The 24,350-nt window shown below is 39.9% G+C and overlaps 1 long non-coding RNA gene across 1 annotated transcript; it reads right to left on the reverse strand.

Annotated features, from left to right (window-relative positions):
- Positions 1-21,784: 21,784 nt before the first annotated feature.
- Positions 21,785-24,216, reverse strand: LOC139125477 (uncharacterized). Its single transcript, XR_011550239.1, has 3 exons — positions 24,164-24,216; positions 22,269-22,485; positions 21,785-21,929 (listed from the first exon to the last, which is right to left on the reverse strand). It is a non-coding gene; the product is annotated as an uncharacterized lncRNA (long non-coding RNA).
- Positions 24,217-24,350: the final 134 nt, after the last annotated feature.

Here is a 24,350-nt window from a genome sequence, read left to right on the forward strand (position 1 = left end):
CTATCCTCTTGCAATAAAACAGCACCAGCAGCCGTATCACTAGCATCCACAGCTAATTTGAATGGCAAAGTGAAATCTGGTGCAGACAACACTGGAGCACTTTGTATCAAATGCATGTTGGCATTGCTCTGACCAAACAAACTTTACTTTCTTTTTAAGTAAGTTAGTCAAAGGCTCAGTAATTGTGGAGAAATTTGGACAGAATTTTCTGTAGTAACCAGCCATACCGAGAAAGCGCATCAGTTGTCGTTTGCAGTTTGGTATGGGAAACTTGAAATGGCACTGATTTTGGCATCACCAGGTTTTACCTCACCCTGTCCTACAGTATGTCCGAGGTAAGTTACCCTCGCCCAACCAAACTCAGATTTGGCAAGGTTGACAGTCAACATTGCTTTACTCAGTCTCTCAAAGAACTTCCGCATGAGCTTGATGTGTTCCTCCCAGGTGTCACTATACAGGACGACGTCGTCAACGTAGGCTGCACACCCGTCTAGCCCGGATATGACGTCGTTGATCATCCGTTGGAACGTTGCCGGAGAGTTCTTCATTCCGAATGGCATCACCTTGTACTGGAACAATCCGTCTGGTGTAACAAAGGCGGATATTTCACGAGCACGATCCGTCAGAGGGACTTGCCAAAATCCCTTCAGTAGGTCAAATTTCGTCACATACTTGGCTTTTCCCACTCGGTCGATGCAGTCATCAATCCTCGGGATTGGGAAAGTGTCTGTCTTTGTTAAAGTGTTGACTTTCCTAAAGTCCGTGCACATACGATAACTGTGATCTGATTTGGGAACAAGTATGCACGGCGAACTCCAGTTACTTTTACTGGGTTCAATAAAGTCATTGTCCAGCAGGTATTTGACTTCTTCCTGGAGATATTTCGCTTTTGTTGGATTCAGTCTGTATGGATGTTGTTTTACAGGCTTACTGTCCCCAACATCAACGTTGTGATAGATGACGTTTGTCCTCGTTGGAACATCTTGAAAAGGTGTTTATATTCGTGGAGCAGTTCTTTCACCTGTTGTTGTTGTTCTGGCTGGAGGTGTGCCAACTTTGTAGACTCCAGCTTCTCCAGGATTTCTGAGTTCTGAAGCTTGACCGAGCCCAGCTTTGAGTTTAGAGTATTTTCACTTAAGTCAGTTTCAGTATCACTATCTTCATAATGGTTTGAACTGACTGCACTGACAGGCTGAGTTATAGTAGGATTATCCCTATCCAAATATGGCTTAAGCATATTTATGTGACATAGCTGTTTTTGTTTTCGCCTGTCAGGTGTTATTATGATGTAATTTAAATCACTCAATTTCTTATCAATTAGATATGGCCCAAAGTAACGAGCATGGAGTGGTTTGCCAGGAATTGGAAGTAGAACAAGAACCTTTTGACCTGGTTCAAACTTCCGTTTTGAGGTGCTTTTATCATATTTGGTTTTCATTGACTGCTGAGATGACTCAAGATTTTCTCTGGCTAATTCACATGCTTTAGAGAGTTTTGTACGAAAATCTGACACATATTGCAAAATATTCAGACAATCATCATCGTCTGATAGGAATTTCTCTTTAACGAGCTTAAGTGGGCCACGGACTGTATGTCCAAATACAAGCTCAAATGGGCTAAAACCAAGAGACTCTTGAATTGACTCTCTAACAGCAAAGAGCAGAAAATGAATTCCTTCATCCCACTGCTTCTCTGTGTCAAAACAGTAGGTCCTAATCATGTTTTTCAAAGTTTGATGAAATCGCTCAAGAGCACCCTGACTTTCTGGATGATAGGCGGATGACCTATACTGTTTAATGCCTAGCTGATCCATTACTTGTTGAAAAATACCAGACATAAAGTTGGAGCCTTGATCGGACTGGACACATTTAGGGAGGCCGAATAAAGTGAAAAATCTGACTAAAGCTCTCACTATAGTCTTTGTCTTTATATTTCTCAGTGGTATGGCTTCGGGGAACCGAGTTGATGTACACATTATTGTCAGCATGTACTCATTTCCTGATCTTGTTTTTGGTAGGGGCCCAACACAGTCTATTAGTATCCTACTAAATGGTTCTTGAAATGCAGGAATTGGCTGTAAAGGGGCCTTTGGAATGGTCTGATTTGGCTTTCCTACCATTTGACATGTGTGACAAGTTTACAGAAATGTGCTACATCCTGCCTGAGATTAGGCCAATAAAAGTGACTGAGAATTTTATGATAAGTTTTCCTTACTCCCAAATGACCAGCCCAGGGCGTTTCATGGGCCAGGCGCAATATTTCAGCACGGTAGGGCTTTGGAACCACAATTTGATGTTTTATAGCCCAATCGTCATCAACCAAAACGTCTGGAGGTCTCCATTTACGCATGAGAATACCAGATTTTGTATAATAGGAAACAGAGCTATCTGAAGTTTTACCTTCATCATCTACCCTGTCAAACAAACACAAAATATCTGGGTCTTTGTGTTGTTCTGCAATGAGATTTGATCTAGAAAATGTCTGACTTTGGTCAGCAGAAGTTTTACTGGAAGTTTCAAATCCACGAGGGATAACGGAATGCTCCGTGTCAAACACCTGACTGAGAAAGGTGTCATTAAGTCAACATCTGTGACATTATTTTTGAGAGTATTTTGATTCTCAGAAGTTTTCTTTGACATGGCTCGAGTAATGGCACATGATGGGAAAAGGCCGGGAATGTCTTCCTCTATTGGCTCTGGATTTTGATCTAAACTAGGATTATCAGTCACAAGTGGATTAGTAATGACCTTGTCCCCAGCAAGGTCGTTTCCAAGAAGAAGGTGAATCCCTTCAAAAGGCAAAAAAGGCCTAATACCTAAAGTCACAGGTCCAGAAACAAAGTCCGAAGACAAATAGACATTATGGAGAGGAACAGGAATAAAGTCATTGCAATCTACCCCCTTAATAAGAACTTTAGAACCTGAAAATGACTTTTCAGAAAACGGCAGGGTATCTGCCAACAAAAGAGACTGGGAAGCCCCGGTATCTCTTAAAATTTTGACAGCGGTAGCGGAAGAAAAATCACTAGAAAGTGATAATAAAACCATCATGAATAAATGGTTCGAAAATACCCATAATGCTATCTTGAGAAGAATTGACCTTGACCTCATTAATTGGGGATAAGAGGGGTTTAACCTCAGAAAATGTGTTACACACATTATTAGACTCTAATTGAGTTGATGAAGAAATAAAGCCGGTGGGCTTAGATCCACTTTGACCACTTTGACCTTCACGTTTTCTTTTCAACTTGAAACACTCTGACATTAAATGGCCGTCTTTCTTGCAATAATTACAAGAAAGTGTACCGAACTGTTTGTCAGAAGGAGATTGAGACTTGGGATCTGATGATGTGGAGTGTTACTTGAACTCTGTGAACTGTTGTCATTTGATTTCCTACTCTCCTTTGAAAAATTCTTGGATGAAAAGGACGAGTTAAATTTACCTGCATTGTTTCTGTATGAAAAGGACTGGGATGGTTTGCTGAGAAATGAAGATTTGTGGGTCAATGAATAATCATCGGCCAAACGTGCAGCAACCTCTAATGTATCTGCCTTTTGTTCATTGATAAACGTCTTGATGTCACTCCGGATGCACCTTTTAAATTCCTCAATCAAAACAAGCTGTCGTAATTTGTCATAATTCTGACTGACCTTTTCAGAAGAGCACCAACGATCAAACAGTTGTTCTTTTGTTCGAGCAAATTCAACATAAGTTTGATCCTTCACCTTCTCACAATCCCTAAATTTCTGACGGTAAGCTTCAGGCACCAACTCATAGCCCTTGAGAATTAATTCCTTCACAGAATCATAATTTGAAGCCTGTCTACTGACAACTGAATGTAAATTTCTCTGGCTTTACCACCAAAGCACTCTGCAAAAGCATAGACCAGGACTCCTTAGGCCAATTCAGACTCTGAGCAATTTTCTCAAAATGAAGGAAATATTTATCAACATCCTTTTCTTGGAAAGGGGGAACTAACCTGAAATGCTTAGTGATGTCAAACTTGTCTGAAGGGAAGAATTTTCCTGACTGTCCAAGCTCTAAACGTTTTATTTCTACCTGTAATCGCTGTTCTTCTAATCGCAATTCCTTTTCTCTCTGTCTTTCTTCCATTTGCATCTTTTCACGTGCCAAATCTGCCTGTATTTCTAACTCTAATTTTCTGAGTTCAAAGGAAGACTCAGGTTCATAATCTTTTAAGGCAGACTCCTCAAAATGGCCAGAATTAACTAAATGTTTTGCAATCTTGAACTGTATTTCTCGCTTGCGCATAGATCTTTTGACATCTACTTTAAGGAAATTTGCCAGTGCTATGAGGTTGTCTTTTCTGAGGGAATTAAATGTGTCCTGATCAAGGTCATCCATAAATTCGTCTGGCTTGAATTCCGCCATGATTAAATTTCGCTGAGTTCACAGTGTAAAGTAGTTTTGAAAAGGTAGGCAAAATGTTGTCAAACGGCTCAAAATATTCGTCTCCCGGACGAGCCCCCAATTTTGTTACGTGCAGAGAAAACGAACAAAAGGGTGAACTCAGCAGTTACGTTTAAAACAAAATTTATACGAAAATAAAACTAATTGCTAAGTCAGGGATAGAGTACAAGCTTTAAAAGTGTACAGACTACTTATCTCAGCTGGGACGGCAAAGCTCCAGTCTCAGAGTTGTAACAGTCAGTTGGATGAATGAACAGTCCTTGCAGGCTTGAAGCTGCACAAAGTCCACAGTATAAATCCAGCGTTGGCAGTGAAGGTCTTGAAAAGTCTTGAGAATGACTACTGCTGGAGTTTAGTAACACACAAGAGACACGATCCCAAAAGTCTGACTGGAAGCTGTGCACGTCCCTTTTATAAAGGCATATAAGAACAATCTAGAACTTTTATTGACATGCTAATTACTGTTCTAAAATTATCTCCCTTACACAACTAATCAACTTTCCAGAACATTCCAAACATGACTAATTGAATTCAAGTTGTGAGGTCATCAAGGGCAGTGACCTTGAGAATGTTCTAGACTAATTGAACTCAGGTCATGATGAGTGTGGGGGAAATGACCTACATAACAATATAACCTTTTGAATGTTATCGCGATCTCTTCAAACATAAAAAGGAGAGAACGAACATGACACTGTACGGAATTCAGAACGAAAATCTAAGAAAATTGAGAAGTGGCGCGACCGATGCAAATGACGACAGGCTTTCAAAATGGGACGATATTTTACTTTTCGACGCGTATAAAACAAAATATGCTATTCGTCTGTCCCATCCCCTCATAACAGGCCATGGAGTTGCATATCCAAAAGAGTTAGGGAGTCATATCGAATGGGAAATTACGTTGGCACCCGCCTCCCAATTACTTGTCAGTAATAATGTTGTTACACCCAATTATAAATTAAAAAACATTCAAATGAAATACGAAACATTAAGTGATCCCGTACTCGCGAGAGATACTGCTGGTTATTACAACAGTGGGAAAAGTTTTCTCTACGAGCATATACATTATTTTAGAACAATCCCATTCAAAGAATCAACCACGGTTATCAATGAAAATATAAATGTACCACGACGTAGCATTAGAGGTATCGCTATACTCTTCACTAAAAATCAGAATCAGTCAGAACTTAATAGTGAACTTTTCTTTAACCCATCCATTGAATCTGTGTCTGTAATGATTGAGGGCATTGCGAACAAAATATACGCTCAGAAGATGATACCAAGACAATTTTGGCGAGAGGCACGACGGTATTTTGCTGAAGATAAAGATTGGTGTGAAATTGATATAGATGAGTCGATTATTTGAAGAATAAATTCTGTCTGTTTATCGATCTGCGTAGCTTTAAAGATATTGAGTTTCATGGAAATGGTCTTAGAGTAATGAACACAAAGGATGGAATTCAACTTGAGATAATAAAAATGGACACTTCAGTAAAAGTTGGCGACGACGCTCGCGATGATAATATATTTGCCCACGTTTATGTTATCAGTGATGCCCAGGTCAACGTTAAGAATAGTAAATAAGATTCTTTAAAATTTGAACCGTGACCGTAGGTCCGTCCTATCGGCCATGTTTCTGCCAGCCATTCGCCCGTGTCCAGATTATATAACTGCACACGTTTGATATCATTTGGCGCCATCATGATTTATTACGCTTTTCACTACGGATTTCTCCAGGTTATTTCCGTACAAACTGTACAAATTGTGCCCGCTCGGGCTCCTTCCCAGTTTCAAACAGATCCTTATAGTCTTCAAAGTTCAAATGTTTTCTAACACAAACACCTTTTATCCCTTTATTTTTTTCGTCTCCGAAGTTGGAGTCCGAAAAGCATACACTTTCGAGCGTATGCCGACAAAATCAAGAATAGGTTCACCATTCAACTCATCTTTAAATTTGCCTATCACCTTTTTATTAATCTTCGGAAAATCGGGGCCGCTCATCCCACTAGTATCATATATCGACTCCTTACCATTCTTTTCCACATCTTCCCGAACTATATCATTGAAAGTTACGTCCGGGGAAGGAAGAGGTACACTGTAAACAAAACTATCAGTATCTATGTAGGCTAATCGTATTCCAGGGAACCGCTTTCGAAAGTAATTGTAATGCGTCTCATACATAAGCAGCTTAGAAAGTTCGAGTACTGCCGCGCCAATGAAAACTGGCTTTTTATATTCATATTTTTCCCTTTTCAGTTCCAGGAGAACACTGTCGCAGGAATCACCATCCTTTTTGGAAGTTATGAAAGTTATATGTTTCGTCTTTGGATCATACTTCTGAATCTTTTTACGACCACTATCGGAATCGCGGTCCGGAACAAATTTAAAGTCTCTGTACTTTCGAACGTCTTCTATTGTCTTACCAAACATCGCGTTATTCATCAACTTATAGAAATTCTTTTCAAAATCTGTCTTTCCCTGTGCCCTCATTTTAGTGTTAAAGTCAATGTAGTCGGCGAGACATGGTGCCTCTTCGAAGGCAAGCGCCCGATACACCTTTTTCAGTCGCATTCCCATCCGAAGATAGAATTCAAGCAACTTGTAGTGTAAGACGTATCTCTCTCTGTCCAACACACTTGTAATCAGTCGACTGCCCTGCCTCGGAAATTCATAGTGATGTGGCGCTAATGGCAAATCGCTGTGTTCTTCATGTAATTCGACTGGATATTCTAAGTCTACTTCTAGAAAACTTGGAGGAAATCTAGCGCCGGGTCCCCAATCAAATCCTGCTCCGCCATTCTGAGCAGACCATTCTAACAATTCTTCCATCGTCATCCAATGAAGTCCGCCCGTTGGCATTGGTTGACTCATTGCCCATCCGTAAAGATTATTAGCATCGAGATATTTTATTTCGGACAATGGTTTCTCCGGATCATAATTCCCACCAGCTCCGCCAGGCTCGTCTATAGCATAAGCTGGATGATTTGTCTGTAAGTAATGAATATTACACTGGCTGATACCGCCTCTAATTCCCCTCTGAATGAAAGTCATCTGCTCAGCATCTTGAATGAGTTTAAATTTATTACCTGTGTAAAGTAACATAGCATCCCATGTCAAGCCGGGCGCTGACATATAGTGGGCTGGATCTAACTTATATGCTTTTAAACATGTGTCGCGGAAATTTTCGAATATATTTGCAAGAAGGAGAACGTCCGTCTCACAATAGAATTCCATATAATCACGAATCGTCTTACATCCAACTTCGTCCCATACTTGCAATGCATGTTCGTAATCGGACTCCGAAATCCCCTCTTCCGTTAATTTGCTATAAAATTTGCCTCTCTCCGGGAGCTCACCCTCTTCTAGTCTGTCAACCGAGTCTAAATATTCGTAGGGGAAGAAACCTTTCGCCTGCTGAATGTCCGGGTACGAAAGTGGTACTGCCGTCCATCCATCCTCTGGCACAGTCTTTGCCAACTTCGCGAGCGACCCAGACATCAACTGAGCACTGTCCATAAACTTTATAGAAAAGAAACGTTTCTTTGTCTCCCTCCCCCCATCAACAACAATTGAGGCACTAAAAATAAATGTTTTCATAAGACACATAATTCCACCATTGCCCGTCTTAGCTATGATATTTGGCTCTGGTTCCCCTCCGGCATCAGCGTCCCCGATTTCATGTAACTTTTGCAAAATAAAAGAACCATCGTATCCCTTGAGGTTGTGAAAGTAGATAGGAATGGTTCTCGACGGACGGCATCCCTCACAATAAAAAGTCGTTCCGTCCTTCACTATTCGGTATCCGGCGGGTGTCGCACATGCAATACAGTCTGGATCGTTGTAATTAGAAGGATCTTTCATCGGTTTTATTTTCCAATAATACGATTTCGAATAATGCTCAGCCCTTTTCTTCATATCTTTTAGAAAGTCTGTAACACAGGAGAGCCCGGGAATGTTCTGTAACCATAAACTTTTGGCTTACTGTCCAGTCCCCATCGTTCCACCATAACATACGAAAGACAAATTGGAATGTGCAGGCTGGTGTCCTTCTCAATAATTGCCTCAGTATCTGCATACACGACGTAGGGACAGGGCACCTTCTTCTTATGTCCTTCAAATTGACATACTTCCTTAGGAAAAACTGGCTGGGCAGTGTCTGTTCCACAGTATACCTGATGTTTTTCTAATTCTTCTGTTGACGCAAAACCTCGCTTACAAACCATACAAATACACTTCTGTCTGCGCTCATTCTTTCGATTATTATGAGAATTAAGAAGGCGATTTAACGAAGTAATTGGTACGAAGTGGCTGCCATCTTCACCAACTATCAGTAATATATTTGCTATTTGATCCGTTCCACCTTCGGAACCACTATATAACACAGTTATGTCGGACGGGGCGGGATCATTTTCGTAGATCTGAAACACTTGGAGTTTCGTGCCTGGATTTTGCTGCTCGAAGCGCTTGAATGTTACTACCTTATCGGCGGGCGTAGGAAATGGTATTCCATCCCAACAGTAGTCAGCCATAAATTTGTCATACGTATTCCATTTTCTCCTTACCTGACCACATTTCTTTTTGCGAAACGCGGGGTCGCTCAACTTTATACTTGCTACGACGGCATACTGAAAACAATTCTCGCTGCCAGAAGGTAGAATAAGATCGCTCACACAATGCTTATTTTTTAACCATCCGGGAAGTTGAATCCGTTCCGTTCCGGCCCCGAGTAAAACTTCTACTAGAATTACTTCAAAATTAAGTATCTCCTCGAGAACGAGACCAGAACCCTCAACAGCTTCAATTGTATCAAGCATATGGTCGTAGCGATCTATTAATTGTTGTTTCACATCCGACCCTCCTACATCTTTTGTGTATGTATCTTTTAATTTAACAGGCAATGTACGATTTTGTGTATTACCGTTTTTCGGATCCGAAAATTTGACTTCCATTTCTGCATAAACAGAGTACATCTTTCTTTCTTTGGCCATACCTTCAATATCCACCAGCGCCCCAATATCCACGACTCGCTTGACTTCAGGAAATTCTTTTCGTAAACTGCTCCCTTGAATGCTGTATGTAATCGACGGATAATAATCTTTATGATATATACTATCCTAAAAATTTTTAAAAAGAAAAAATATTATTCTATGATAGGTCATCAAAATCCACTATAATATTTTTAGCAGCATTTATTTGTTTATATATCTCGCCTAATCTTTCTAAGTCGACTAGTTCTTCCGCATCTTGAATTTCTGGTTTATTAGGCGCAGCACAAAATAACCTCTCAACAGTGAAAGAAAGAGCACGTTTATTTAAGCGCGGTTTAAATGCTAAGAATTCTATCTTACTACCTTTCCTGATATTACGAGGTACAATAGCAGGATTTTCTCGGACTGGCAATGGGCTCACTGCTTTAAAACCGCAGTCAATTTCTTGAACCATATCAATACATGTAGCGAAATCGTGAGGTCCCCTTCTTTTAAACCGAAATTTAAAATACTTTGTCTCGCTCCCTCGCTTCTGATACACTTTAGATGGATTGTAAAATCCAGTAGGATTCTTGGAGTGAGCGGCCAGGCTTGCAGCATAACTTTTAGCAGTGCTTGCATCGAAACTTTCACCTAAGGTACGGAATACTATTAAATCGGTAAACTTTTGAAGACTTTGTTGCCAACGGACACACATTTCATCGCATGTAGCAGGATCGTTGGATCCATATTTAGGTCCGATGTTGAAAACCACTTCTAGCTCACTGTCTACGTATATGAAAGGATCTACCAAAGATTCACCAAATATGAGTTTATCGTCACTGATTTGAATTTCTCCGGTTTCAAGTATTTTTATTGCATCTGAAATAGAAAGAATTGCCATTGTCTTATCGTATATATCTTAATAAAAAATAATTTTAATTTTTTTTTCTATGATATAGTATCCCCAAAATGTCATACATATTCATAAATGGACCAACTGGAAGTGGTAAGAGTTACGATGCAGTAAATTTGGCTGCGTCTCACGTACCAGAATTTGACACTAGTTTTTCCAGCAACATTGTCGACTTTTATAATGGGAAAGTTTTGATTGCCGATTTTCAGAAGCAGTTTATAGAACATACTCTTAGTTTACAATGTCGGGCTGGGAAAGCCCCTTCGGAACGCTACATTATTTGTGACTCTTCCATAATTCAACATCTAACTTTTTCTAGAATCCGGGGCGTTTCCGTGGCAGCGGAAGAAAAAAAGATTGTTTCTAGAGCATTTGACCATTTACATAGTTTCATTATCATATTCAAAGATATGCCTTGGGATTATTGCAGGCAGAATGTGTTGACTCGAGCCAGACAATATGAAATAGCTGCCTTAGAAGAACTAGAAGAGATTCACAATAAGTTCAAACAGACTTTCTTAGAAATTTGTAATGACTACAGGCTTCCATGTTTGGTAATTCATCAATCTCTTACGCCTGCCCTTCTCAAGAATATACTTAATCCAACAATTGATACCGAGACAGTCGGACCAGTAGAAGAATCTCCACGAGCTTTTGACTTTGGAATTGCATGGAGCGGCGGCAGCCAGGGATTTTTAATAGACGGTTTCGGCAAGGAGGAACTTGAAAAAGCGTACTATCCACCTGGACAAGAACAACTAGAACAACCTCGAGTCACACTCAAGAACCTACACAAACTTCTTAATGCTTGTGAAACAGTGTGTGCTTATAATGCTCCGTTTGACTTACGGGCACTTGATATGATGAAGCAGCAAGACTTTGAAGTTACTTGTCTATGGCTCATGTCAGTTGTGTACATTATACTTCAGCCAGAACTTATAGATAAAGCTGAAAAAGGGGGACTCGAAAGAACGGATAAGGGCAACATGTACAGTCGCTTTGAAGATCTTGCAAACTTAATATGTTCAGGAACCGAGGTACCACCTCATCCACATACGGCCAAACAAGATGCAATAAGTGAACATTACTTACGACAGTACATGATAAATACTTGGCCAGGTGGTTGGAAGCGGGGTGGTAAACTGACACTTTCGGCTTTCAAGAAATTAAGACTTCTTCCATGGTACTTATTGAATAACTTTCGTAAATACTTACGTTAGTACTTACGTTAGTACTTGACAAGTACCAGCACAGGAACTTACGAAGTTCTAATAACATTTTCCTCCGGCTCCCAACTATTGAAACTTTCTGGATAACCTTTCCATTTTATCAGATAATATTTCTTTCCTCTAATTTTTTTCGTCTTCAAAATTCGTTCTACTCTGTACAGCTCGTCGGCACGTTCCGAAAGGGCACTCTGCAGTTCATCAGAATAGAAAGTGCCGAGTATTTCCTCTCCATTCAGATCTTTTATTTTGTAAACTGGCGGCGTTCCAGTCCAGCCGCATACGCAACTTTTGAAACCACGAAAATCTCCTCTGTCCAATTTGGTAAATATCCTTTCTTGAAAGTGGTCTTGTATTTTGTAATTCGAACCCGTTCTCCCGGCTTGAATTCAGGGTTAGCTCGCCCCGGGGCTGCCAACTCAGGGTAAAGTGTATAAAATGCTTGCCAATCGTTGTCCTCTGTTACGTCGGCGGGTTTCATTTTGATACTTCCGTGAACGGTGTTATTGTAATTCTCGAGAAGTTCTGGTAGAATGGGGAGCCAGGAACGTGTCTGTCTGTATGTAAAGTATTTCCACATCATCGTCTTAAGGGTCCGATTAAAACGTTCAACAACGCTAGCTTTTTTGTCACTGTAGGTGTGAAACCAGTGAATGCCTGACTCCTCCAACCATTTCTGCATTTTTCGATTAGTAAATTCCCGCCCCTCATCTGTCTGAAGTTTGTCGGGTTGCCTCCCGGATTTCTTAATTATGTCTTGTAGCGCCTGTAACGTATCATCAGCCGTTTTTGACTGTATCGGCCTGGCCCATGCATATTTGCTGAGCACATCGATTACTGTTAGCATGTATCGAATGTTACGATTCTCTTTTGCGAATGCTGCAGGGAATTCCACGAGATCCGCTTGCCACTGTGAGTCTATCGATGTTACGAAAACGCGCCGGCCGCCACGAGTACGAGGTACCGGTTTATGTAGATTATAAGTTAGCTGAGTTTTTAACCACTCCTGTACCTCTTTCTTAGTAATTTTTAGCCCGCTGGAGCGTGCTGCGTCATATAATTTTTGTACACCTCCAAAACCAGTTTTCGGGTTGTAATATAATTCTCTAAGAGTACCTTCGGTAGAGCCTTCCATGATTAGCTATATTAAACGAAAAATTGAATGTCGTACGGATGCCGTAAATGAAATACTAGTTTACTGAATGGCCTACTTTTCAATTGTCTGACCAGGTCCGTGGCTTCCCGTTCTGACACCTCCATTCCATATTCTTTTATAATAGTCTTGTTGTCTGTCTTGCTCGGTGTGTAAAATAGTACTAACATCTGTATGTTTTCCCTGAATGGTTTACTAATACTTGTATATTGTTGTGTCAGAACCCAGAAAGACAATCCGTCGTGTCTTGCGCTGAAACCAAGTTTGACTAAAACGTCACTGCGCTTCTTCATATCTTTGGACGAGGCGCAGTCGTCGAGGATTATTAAAGTGTTCGTGCCGGCCCATTCCTTATGTACGAAGGCTAGTGTATCATCCACAGCATCGAGTCCGACCGGAAACACAAACACATTGTCATCGGTGAAAATGAATCTTTTATTATATGTTTCATTGTTCATGAATGTCGGACAAATGAAAACTATATATTCAAATTTCCTTAAGTACGGACCGGTGAGGAGATCCATTACATATTCTGTTTTGCCTGAATTTGTCGGTCCAGTTATAATCATGTTGAATGGTTCAGTTGCATACATCGGATCTATATACTGTACATAAATGTAATGAATATTGCTAAAGATAACAAACCAATTTTGCCATATTCGTGAATAGGGTCTGCGCCGGTCACGGCTGCTGCCTTCCGTTCCCGTTCCGAAGGCGATAGGGCAATCCGACTCGTGTCATTGTGAGACTGCCCTCCGGGATGCTCGTCCTGCCACTTCACGGGATCCTCTTCCCCTTCCATCTCATGTATAGCACTTTCTCGAACTTCTGTGTTTATATCACCATTCACCCCGAAGACCATAGATTCTGTTGCGTATTGCAATTCATTATTATAACCCGAGATTGCCGGGCCTGAAAGAATGACCATCTCAGACGGCAAGAGAAGTAAATTGGGCGAAACTGCCATATCAAGTTTGACACCAGTATTCATTATTGTGTCTTGGTATCGCCTATAACTGATTACTTTGTCTGTATTACGAATTTCATCTTCGAGGAGAACGCCAAATTCTTTTCGGACTTGCTGTGCACTGCCAGTATCACCCACTATGGTACTTCGAATATTAGCTTGTGCACCAAGTATGCAATATACGTAGGCTTCAAGGCTTTCATTGAGGCGGGCTAGGCCAGCCTTTGTCAATCCTGAGTCTCCCTTCAGAGGAATGAAACTATTGTATTGTCCCTCTGATCCATCATTTCTAAAGAAATAATAGTGGGGCCTGTCTTTGGCGGGCAGTACATGTTTTTTCTTTCCAAAAATGGTATGTGTATAGAAAACGCCTCCATCGGCAGAGAGGAAAAAGTCATGACCATTGTATATTGCTTTTGGCTGTCGAACGGGCCCACGATTAGTGTAATATTCATAACCATAACCAAGACCTGAGTTTTGACCTTTTCGATAACGAAAGTCGGACTTCGTTGGGCTTATATTTCCAAATTCTGTACATAGAAGTTCATATTGGACGAGATTGTACGGATTGTCGCCGGCTTTGAAGGTGGGGGTATCGTCTGGAAGTGCAACGCCCATTTCATGAAGGATCCTACGTATTGTAAAATATACATGGAAACGGCAGAATGATCGTATTTGCGGAGGGAGGATTTCCCCCCCTTCGGAACCAAAGAGATGGGCGAATGATATACCACAACCAGTAGTGCTACACCATACAGCGAAATTCAGTTGCTGGTCCCAGTATTTCATGTGCGGGCTGCCCAGCCAGACATTACTTTCTTTAGCTGATCGATGAGTGATTACATTATCTTTAAATATATCCCTTGGATGAAAAGTAAATTTATCTGTCGGTGTTACATATATTTCTAAGTCCATGAGAATAGGTTTTATTCCCCCGTTCGGTTTGGAAGGAATATCAGCATGCTGTACTGTCGGTACGCTCGTCTTATTCAATTGAAAAGCAACTGGGAATGCGTCTGTACTCATTATTCGTGTTTCTATATACAGATAGATTTTAATGGAGGAGAATTTTCCATACTTCGGAATCGTACTAACATTCCAGACCATGTTAATATTATATTTCGGATTCAGGTTTGAACGAATTTTTATTTTTTACTGAGAATAGATAACATACTGTAAACAATGGAGAATTTAATAAAGACATCGGCAGCGGCAAATACGACAGCGGCCTATCGGAACGGTTCCCTTATCGGAACGGAAGTGTCAGCGTCGGACGCGCGATCCATAATAGAGACTAAACGTGAAAAAATACTCTGTGTCATCGCAAGTGGCCAAAGTAAGTTATTTTTGGTAAGGAGATTTCAATTGCTGACGTAGAAAAATGGGGAGATGAAACGGCGAATAAAGCATTTAAAGTCTATGAAGCGAAATACAGTTCTCTTATAAGTGATAATATCACTCAAAGTTTCATAGATCTAGGAGCCCGTGCAATCAGTCAGGTAGTTCCAATCGATGACCGAGATAACTATGCCACTGATCTTAAAAAGGATTTATTCTAAACAGTGAAATAAAAAGATTATCAGGACGGATAGCCTACACATGGGGACCCATACTTGCTCTAGTTTCCACCGGTTTAATTACAGGTAAACATTTAAATTTTAAAAAAATCGGGCTTAATATAATACCTGAAATAAATGGATTCAACTTCGCAAGCACCGACTCAGCAAACGACTCTGTCAGGGCTTCGCCAGGGACTCCGTCAGGGCTTCCGCCAGGGACTCCGTCACCTCCGACGACTACGCCACAGCGCAACATAGAGAAAATTACGTTACCGACGAAGCATCCAGGGAGAGTGGCTGCAGGGAAGCGACTAGCGGAATGGAACAAGCAAAACAAGGAGAAGAAACGCCAAGCAACCCCGACCAGTGATAGCTACGCGACAGCAACTGAAGCAAACTGTATAGACCCCTTCCGGGACCGTTCCGATAGGGTACCACCACAACAGTGTGATAGCTGGTATAATAAATGTTATCTTGTTTTAGGAATTGTGGGAGTTTCATTGACTGCATTAGGGCTATATTGGGGGCGTGCTCGGCATATTTGTCCCTCCGGAAAGATCCTCCCCAAAATCAGAAAGCGAAAAAAACAGAGCCCGTAGCGGCTCCGATAGGGGAACCCAGCTCCTCTACATTGCATGAGATGGATTAACTCCGTAATTTTTTATTTTTCTATTTTATATACTTGTCAGCAATCATGGATACTAAAACAGTTGTAAACACAATGTACGATGGTATTGTCATCGCAGGACTTGCGATGGGATATCTAATGATCTCCAGCAAATTTCTAAAAATTGATATGGGCGATCCAAGTCGACCAAATTTAATTCGATTGGCAAAATTAGGCGGTGCGACTGCTGCCGCGGTTGCGACCAAAGATCTCCTTGAACAGAAAAATATTATTCCTGCCGAACCTTATACTTTGTAATAATATATTCATCGAACACTTATACTTTGTAATGTATATACAACGTACAACGATGATCATTTGGATTGTAAGCAAAACAGGCGAACCGGTTACTGTTAATTTTTACCCTAGCATTGACATGACACAGTTTACGAAGATAAGACTGCTAGAGTGTGGACTATATAATTCATGGTATAACATAACGAGGGCAAATATGTCAATAAAATACCAAGAAGGTGACCAACCGAAGAAGACTAAATTAATACCTCAAGGTAACTACAATATTGATACATTAAACAAAGCAATCGGTTTGCAGCAAAAAATTAATTTTGAAAAACATCTGCCGACAAACCGTGTTTATCTAACTTTGGCTAAAGATGTTAAAGTATTTTTTAATGCTAGAGGTAACTTCGCTAACCTCGTCGGCTTTTCAAATCTGCATGAAAACCCAAGAATTCAGATAAATTCACATTAATAAGTTGCCTGTATTATAGTGTAATACACGTGAATGCACATGAATCCACACGAATACAGGCACGCTGAATACAAAAAATGGATTCTTGACTGTATTCATCTGTATATGCACTCTTCAGCTAAAATACAGGCAATAATCCATGTTAATACAGTTAGTATTTATAGGTTTTTATGCAGTGTCAGAAAAAAATGAGGGCAACCCCGTGATAAAAAGTACTATGAGCCCAGGTCGAGCGGATTTCTTAACAGTCACTGAATATATAGTTCATTCAGATGTCATTGATTTTACTGGAAATTATGTTGGGTTGGGTTCTGGCGAATACATACAGGGGAAAGTATCGGACTGTTTACAAATACTTCCCATTCGGGATACAAAAGAAATAAGTGAAAAGGTCACCTATGATTTTAAAACAGCTCAATTTCCATGCCATTGAGAAAGGGTTCAGACTATATGAGTTCAATGCGTATTTGGATAACAGATCAAAACGGAAAGGAAGTCGGTTTCAATAACTGGCCAATTAGCTTTTGTATTGAATTATTGTAGCTAATGCATAATAAACCATCCCACGGCCAATCCCCCAGCAATATAAATCATTTCATATTTCTTTTGCTCTTGACTTGGCTGATAATAATCTGAGAATTGAACTGCTTTTTCTGACGCAGAGTTGGCCACTGCTGCTGCTTCTTCTAAGATTTCTGCATCTGTATCTCTTAATTCAGCCGCAGCATGCGCATCCTTTGCCTGATTTTCTCTTTCCCAGTCAGCCTGGAGTAATCTTTTTTCTGACCAGATGTTGCGATCATGTTCAAATTTTTCTAATGCTTTATCATGTCGGACTTTCTCTTCAATAAGAGCCTCACCATTCCCAGAAAGCTTTTGTCCGATAATATTTCCTCCTGTGAATGCCGTTGCATTTAATACAGCACCGAGAACTGTCATTCCTATAGCTGAAGCCATGGTTGTATATTATTACAAGGTATTATTTTAATTTTCACTGTATATAGGTTAATTATGTCTGGCCCAAGTAACTTCGGTCTAGGTGCAATTCACGTACAAAATCTCGAGCTCGAAGATCTGAGTGATGTTAAAGTTAACAATAATACTAATCATAATAAGGATTAAGTCCTTCGTTATAAAGACCGTGAGAAACAATTCGTGTTATCGCCAGCGACAGCACAGAAACACATACATTCTGTAGAATTTTCTGAACTTAAAGACGTCGATGAAACTGTAATTGACGCCACAAAGGCTTCGAATGATCCTACTCCTTTTGCTCTGACATGGGATGGGGATAGTCAGAAATTCATGCCTTATAATGTACCGCGTAACATCTTAGATATATTGGATAGTGAAATTGCAGGAGGTGTGGCTGAACTTCCTGGGACTCCAAATGTGATTTATTTTGATAGCAATGTTAACAAGTACAAGTTGCTAGATTTTCGTCGTTGGCTTACTCCTAAGAATCCATACATTGCACTTCTTGGTATACCGATTCACCTTAAAATTAGTCCTCTTAATACAATAATGTCTTCAGATAATACACTAAGAAGGTGGATAAATAATGGGGAGAATTATTGTTCATACAATGCTAGCGGAGTTCCAGTTAGATTATTTTGGGACACAACTTTAAAGAAACAGGGTCTGAAAAGTGTGGGGGAGGGGACAGCTGAATTAACTTTACAGACTATGAATCAACAGATGACTGATAATATGAAAATAATTGAGCATGGTACAGTTCTCATTAGATGTGTAAAGTTAGCTACAGGAGATGAATATGATGATTTGGTTGGATATTACGCTATGAAAACAGACAACAGAACAACTTGTGATATAATTATAAGTATTGATAAAGATCGTAATGATATAAATATCGAGTGTTTTGTTGGTGGAAATAGAGTAGAATCCCTCCCCGACTCTGGAACTACATTTGTACGTAAAGATAAAAGTGTTAATACTTTGGATATCAGTGTTATTTATCTAAAACGTCTCATATTGTTTGAAGTAATGGTCTTCCGTCATATTTTAAGTTCGGAGAAATTTCTAAAATTTTATCTATTGGGTGAACAAGTTCGTATCGATAGGTAGCCATATCAATGACAAAGCAGGGGTTGCTCCACTGTTACCGCATGAAGCAACGCTTTTTAGTATAGTATATATTGATGTTAGGCGCAGTCATAGCTAGCGCTGAGTGACCTGACTCAGTGGTCTCTTACGCGCATGTGCATAAGAGGGGATTCCCTGTGTTAAAAAACAAGATTGTAGTTAAAAAACAAGATTTATCCTAATTGTACACTTTTTCTTACTACTAGCGAAATAGCCTGGCGGTTCAGTATACGTGCACAGGAATAACTTCCGGTTCTCTTCCGGTCAAGCTGGTACACGTCTGTAAACTACAATATATATCAGTCCGTGTGATCAAAATTTGAGAGTATTGTCGCATACTCTGATATCCAAAACATTGATATAAAAACACTCCGCAATAAAACTAATGCTACTACAAATGATGATAATGATTAAATAATAAAAGGGTTCACGATGATTAGCGTCAAGTCTGTTTAATAACGAAAAAAGACTCTAGCCATGTCTTTAGCATCTTCGCTTGCCAAGGCCTGCTGTTCGGGCAGCCGGATGCTTCCCGAAATCAGGGAAGACTCCTGATTGGGTAACGAGCCGTGCTGGCGGACGATGTGTCTTTAGCCCCGGTCTTACATGTACGGTTATCGAGGTTCATGTCATTCATTTCGTGTTCACTCATTACATAGCCGTGCAATATATGTCCAGCAGAATTGTTCAGAGTTCAGAATCCGCGACGGTCCTGTTGCTATCGTTGCAAATTCCATTGGTAACGGTAACTTTGCTGCAGTCATTGTCGCCTGTGGGCCGTGCCCCAGCTTTTTCTGCCGTGTTCGCTGTGTAGCGCCGGGCGGTGGTTGTGTAGCGCTGTACGGGCCGGCGCTGCTACACAGCCAACAAGGCAGAAAAAAGCCGGCGCACAGCCCGTCGGCTACAACTATTGCAGCTTCATGTAACTTTAACCAATCCGACCGTGAAAATCAAACACACAACTTCGTCAGACAGTCCTCCCTTTGGCTTGCGCGGGCTTCCCGCTTCTCAGAGGACGCTTTCTAAACCACAGTCGCGGTCGTACCGTAAAAATTGTATTACGCCAACGATGCTATATTACGAGTGGTTATAATTTCAGTTATTTAAACATACCAGGTGGTGATATACCTAATTCTTAGTTATATGATATTGTATCATATGCCTAGCTACCGTTTAGAAATTGAGTTTCATTATTCTAAACGTTTCTTGAATACACAAATATTTATTTGCATCTCAAAAATAGGCGTTGTATGGTCCTCATCACATCATGAAAAGTCCACAGCACAACATGATGAATCCACATCACAATATAAAGAATGCCCATCACCATATAAAGAATGCTCATCATAATATAACAAAGGCGCATCACAATTATAAAAGAAGGGCGTCACAATATAAGGAATGACCATCACAATATGACGAATACACAGCACAATATGAGGAATACACATTACAATATAACAAATGCCGGTCGCAAAATAAAAAATGCCCATCAAAACATAACAAATGCTCATTATAATATTACAAGTACCCATCACTATATAACAAATGTGCATCATCATACAACAAATTTGCATCACTATGTAACAAACCCGCATCACCGCATAAAAAATGCTCATTACCATATAACACATACCCATCACTATATAACAAATGCACATCACCATATAACAAATGCCCATCACCATATAACAAATACCCATCACTATATAACAAATGCACATCACTATATAACAAATGCCCATCACTATATAACAAATGCGCATCACCATATAACAAATGCACATCACTATATAACAAATGCGCATCACCATATAACAAATGCACATCACTATATAACAAGTGCACATCACCATATAACGAATGCTCATCACCATATAACGAATGTGCATCACCATATAAAAAATGCGCATCACCATATAACAAATGTGCATCACTATATAACGAATGTGCATCACTATATAACAAATGCACATTAAATAACCATTTTACTTCACTTAAGACAGCTACGGCTTTCCATACATACACCAATAAACTCTATAATTTGTTGTTCCCATAGTAACTGAAGACTACAGAAAATTTATAATAATTTATAAATTATTTGGACTTTGTATTGCACAATATACCCATTATAAAGCACCTAACACTTTTCCTTGCTACAAACACTGTGGCAAGCTTTATGGTGTTTCAAAAGTTTATTCACATTGCTGCATTTATTGTCGACGTGAAACCTACTCCTGGACAATTGAAGCTGTTGCCGGTGGGCTCAGAGGTGCAACGTGTGCTGATATTCTTCGTGGATATCCTGGTTCTACATCATTCTTCTTCTGCATTCCCCCGTGGTCAGCCTGTTGTTTCTCTATAATAAGCTTTTTCAATGGAGATACTTGTGGGTATGTCTTGTTTACTTCCACTGGATAGGCACTCCACCTTCCACTTTTCTTGTTGTAATGCCTATGATAGCTGAATGAAGTAGAATGTAGTTCTCATCAGTCTCTCTGTGACCTTGGCTTAAAATGATAATACTAAAAGTTGTGTCAAGGACATGTGAGGACAAATAATTGTCTATCAGTCATTGATGAGCACACAGACAATGCAATATTAAAAGTTTGGATAGTGTAACATTGACCTCTCAATCATGGTTGTGAAGTACAGCTCTACAAAAGTAACCTACAATTATGCCTTTTGATTTGCTAAAACAGGGTAGGGATGTGATCTTACTGCCAGGATCTCCCAGTACGAGTTTGACATTGCTAGATCACATACACCCCAAAACTTCCAAGAAAGTAATGTGGTACAAAAGTAGCACTGAGGTAAAAGTTCAACATTCTTGTTCCTGTTCTTTATTGGAATCCACTCAGCCTTCCTCCAGGGTAGTAGCTGTTTTTCCATGGAGCCATACAAATATAATCTTTGGAAGAACATAAAATTAAAATCTGATAAAAAAATACTCTAAATTAAAAAAAAGACACACAGTGATATGGCTATGAAAAACTCCCACATGAATAGTAGTAATAGTACTACTGTTCTGCAAAGTTGGCAAAGTAAATGTCGTGTTCTACTTACACAATTTCACTCTTTTTGTTTCTCATAATTTCCCTGCTGTGGTGAACATTGTGATCCAATGCTGCTAAACTATTCAGGGCTCTGTATACTGGTGGCACATATGAAAATCTCTTTGCAGCATACACAAGTATACTCTGCTGGAATGTCTCTAACTCAGCAGTACTTCTGCAAAAATTGAAACCAACAAACTTTGCATTATTCGAGCAAAAGGAATCAAAGATGTGTGGGAACAGACTATGCTACTGTCAGTTTGAGGACTTAAAAGAGAGAGAGGTTCTCTATCAGCTTTATCTGTCAGCAAATTGACTAACTATGCACAGATTTCTATGAAAACAAGGGACTAAAATCACATGGACAGTCAGTGTCAACAGCATCTTATGCGAGAACCAGGGACTAAAGACTTCCTGTTTAGAGTTACCGTACATGTGCAGGTACCGCGGCAAATTTCCGCCATTTACATCAGTGTATTACTTTGTAATTCAACATTAAAACCTGCCAACTTACCTACAATTTACGAAGTAGTGAATTTGATTTGTAAATCTCTTGTCCATGACAATTTTCACCAGTGCTACATGAGCTGGACTACCCTTTTCTAGCCATTCCTTGTCACTGTCTGCAGATTCTGTTAGAGGTCCATGGTTACAAGAATTAGTTCCCTGGCCATATGATAAGACCCATTCGTGTTCATTTGTAACATGATGAATCACACCACACCAAAGTCCTTGTGATGAAAGCATAATAAATACTTCAGTTATCATACATTTTAACATTCCTCTAAATGAAAAATACCACACTAATAGTTTCTATAGACAGTCTCTATTAGCTAAAATGAAATCATAAAATGTCATGAGTCTAGAGAGTGAGATGTACACTTAACATAAATAATGAGACAAATAAGTAATCGATGATGACACAGTCCCCACTTATAAATGGGTATTTTAATTGCAAGTCCTCAGAGAGGATAGAGTCCTCTTTATTAATTAGGTCTGTGATAAAAATACTGCGATACAGATGGAGCTCAATGGCCAAGAATGCTTTCTATGGTGGTGACAACATAAAACCAATGTAGGCCACCATCCTAATTACATAGTGTCATTAAATGAGTCAATTAGTAATTAACAGACAGGATGACATTGCTAAAGATTATTGCATACTATCCTAACACTGACAGATTATCACCGGTACTATATTTTATAACGTTTGATGCAGTATTAACAACACTACGAGATCAACATCTGCACCAAGTTTCATCAAATTTGACACAGTATTTGTAGATATATCACTCAAATTAGGAAAGTCATTACATATGCAATTGCAAATTAATTAAAATGACACTGATAATGTCTTTTTCACTGTTAAAGGCGGAGCCTCCCTTTAAAGGGACGCCAAGGTATGGCGGCGTTCATTGTGTAAGTGGACTCCAAACCGGCAACACGCGGGCACACGCTCCAGAAAATGCCACTTTTTAGTTTTCCCCGGCCACAAAAACACAGACATACTGCCAAGCGGTCAGCGCGAAGTTGCTGCCGATCGAACTCTGTGGTTATATTCAATGTCTAACGCAACTGGAAGACAATTTTTTTTAGGAAATTTAAGCGTTTGTTGCGGGGAGTCATGACCGTTGGCAATTCGAACTGACCGTCAATCAAAAGCTTGCATAAACTCTGTTTGCAGGATTAGCAAAAGGTGACAAAAGGTTGAGATCAGTTTGTGTAATTAATGTTATAGAAATCAAACATCATACTGGCCAAGTGTTTGACTGGGAGGAGAACGCCACTAATGCGAGAACCTGGGATTGACAACTGCGGGTTTAAAGTAATATGAGCTCAACATCTGTACCAAGTTTCATGAAATTTGATGCAGTATTTCTTGACAAATCGGCCTAATTACGAAACTTCAGTAATTGACATGATACTGCTACATGCCGTGAAACAAATTGATGTGCATATGTATGAAATAGGTCAATGTCCTTGTACCAACTTTGAATGATACCCGTTGAAATATGTCTGATTTATGGCTCCATACATGAAAAAATCGTAACAAAATGGCCTACGGCAGCCATTTTGGATCTTATCACAAAACAACGTGCATATGTATGACATATAAAGTAATCCTTGTACCAAGTTTGAATGAAATCGCTCCAGGCATCTCTGCGATATCTGCGTGAACGGACGCACGCACGCATGCACACATGCAAGCACGGGCAGTACCAAACCTATAAGTCCTCACGGACACTGTCCTGGGGAATAATAAGATTGAAAATGTGTGCGGCAACACTCCTCCCTCACTCTGTTTCTTTGGCCAAATAATGTCCATACGAGTGGACCGCTAAGTGTGATTTCCATCAACAGAAATAAATTGAACGTTTTGTATTTCAAAAGGCATTCATACACTCTTACCAGGAACTCTTCATAATTGAACCTTTTGGCAGCAATACCTAAAATGATTCCTCACATGCCTGCTCCATTTCTGAAGGGCTTTACAGTTCTTCTTCTGACTAGCCTTGAAAGCAGATATAAGAAAAACTTGACTCAATCCTCATAAAAAATAACACTTTACTGACAACGACTTAAGATATCAGTACAT

Source organism: Ptychodera flava (genome assembly GCF_041260155.1).
Source record: "Ptychodera flava strain L36383 chromosome 3 unlocalized genomic scaffold, AS_Pfla_20210202 Scaffold_25__1_contigs__length_14229661_pilon, whole genome shotgun sequence".
Taxonomy (NCBI): domain Eukaryota; kingdom Metazoa; phylum Hemichordata; class Enteropneusta; family Ptychoderidae; genus Ptychodera; species Ptychodera flava.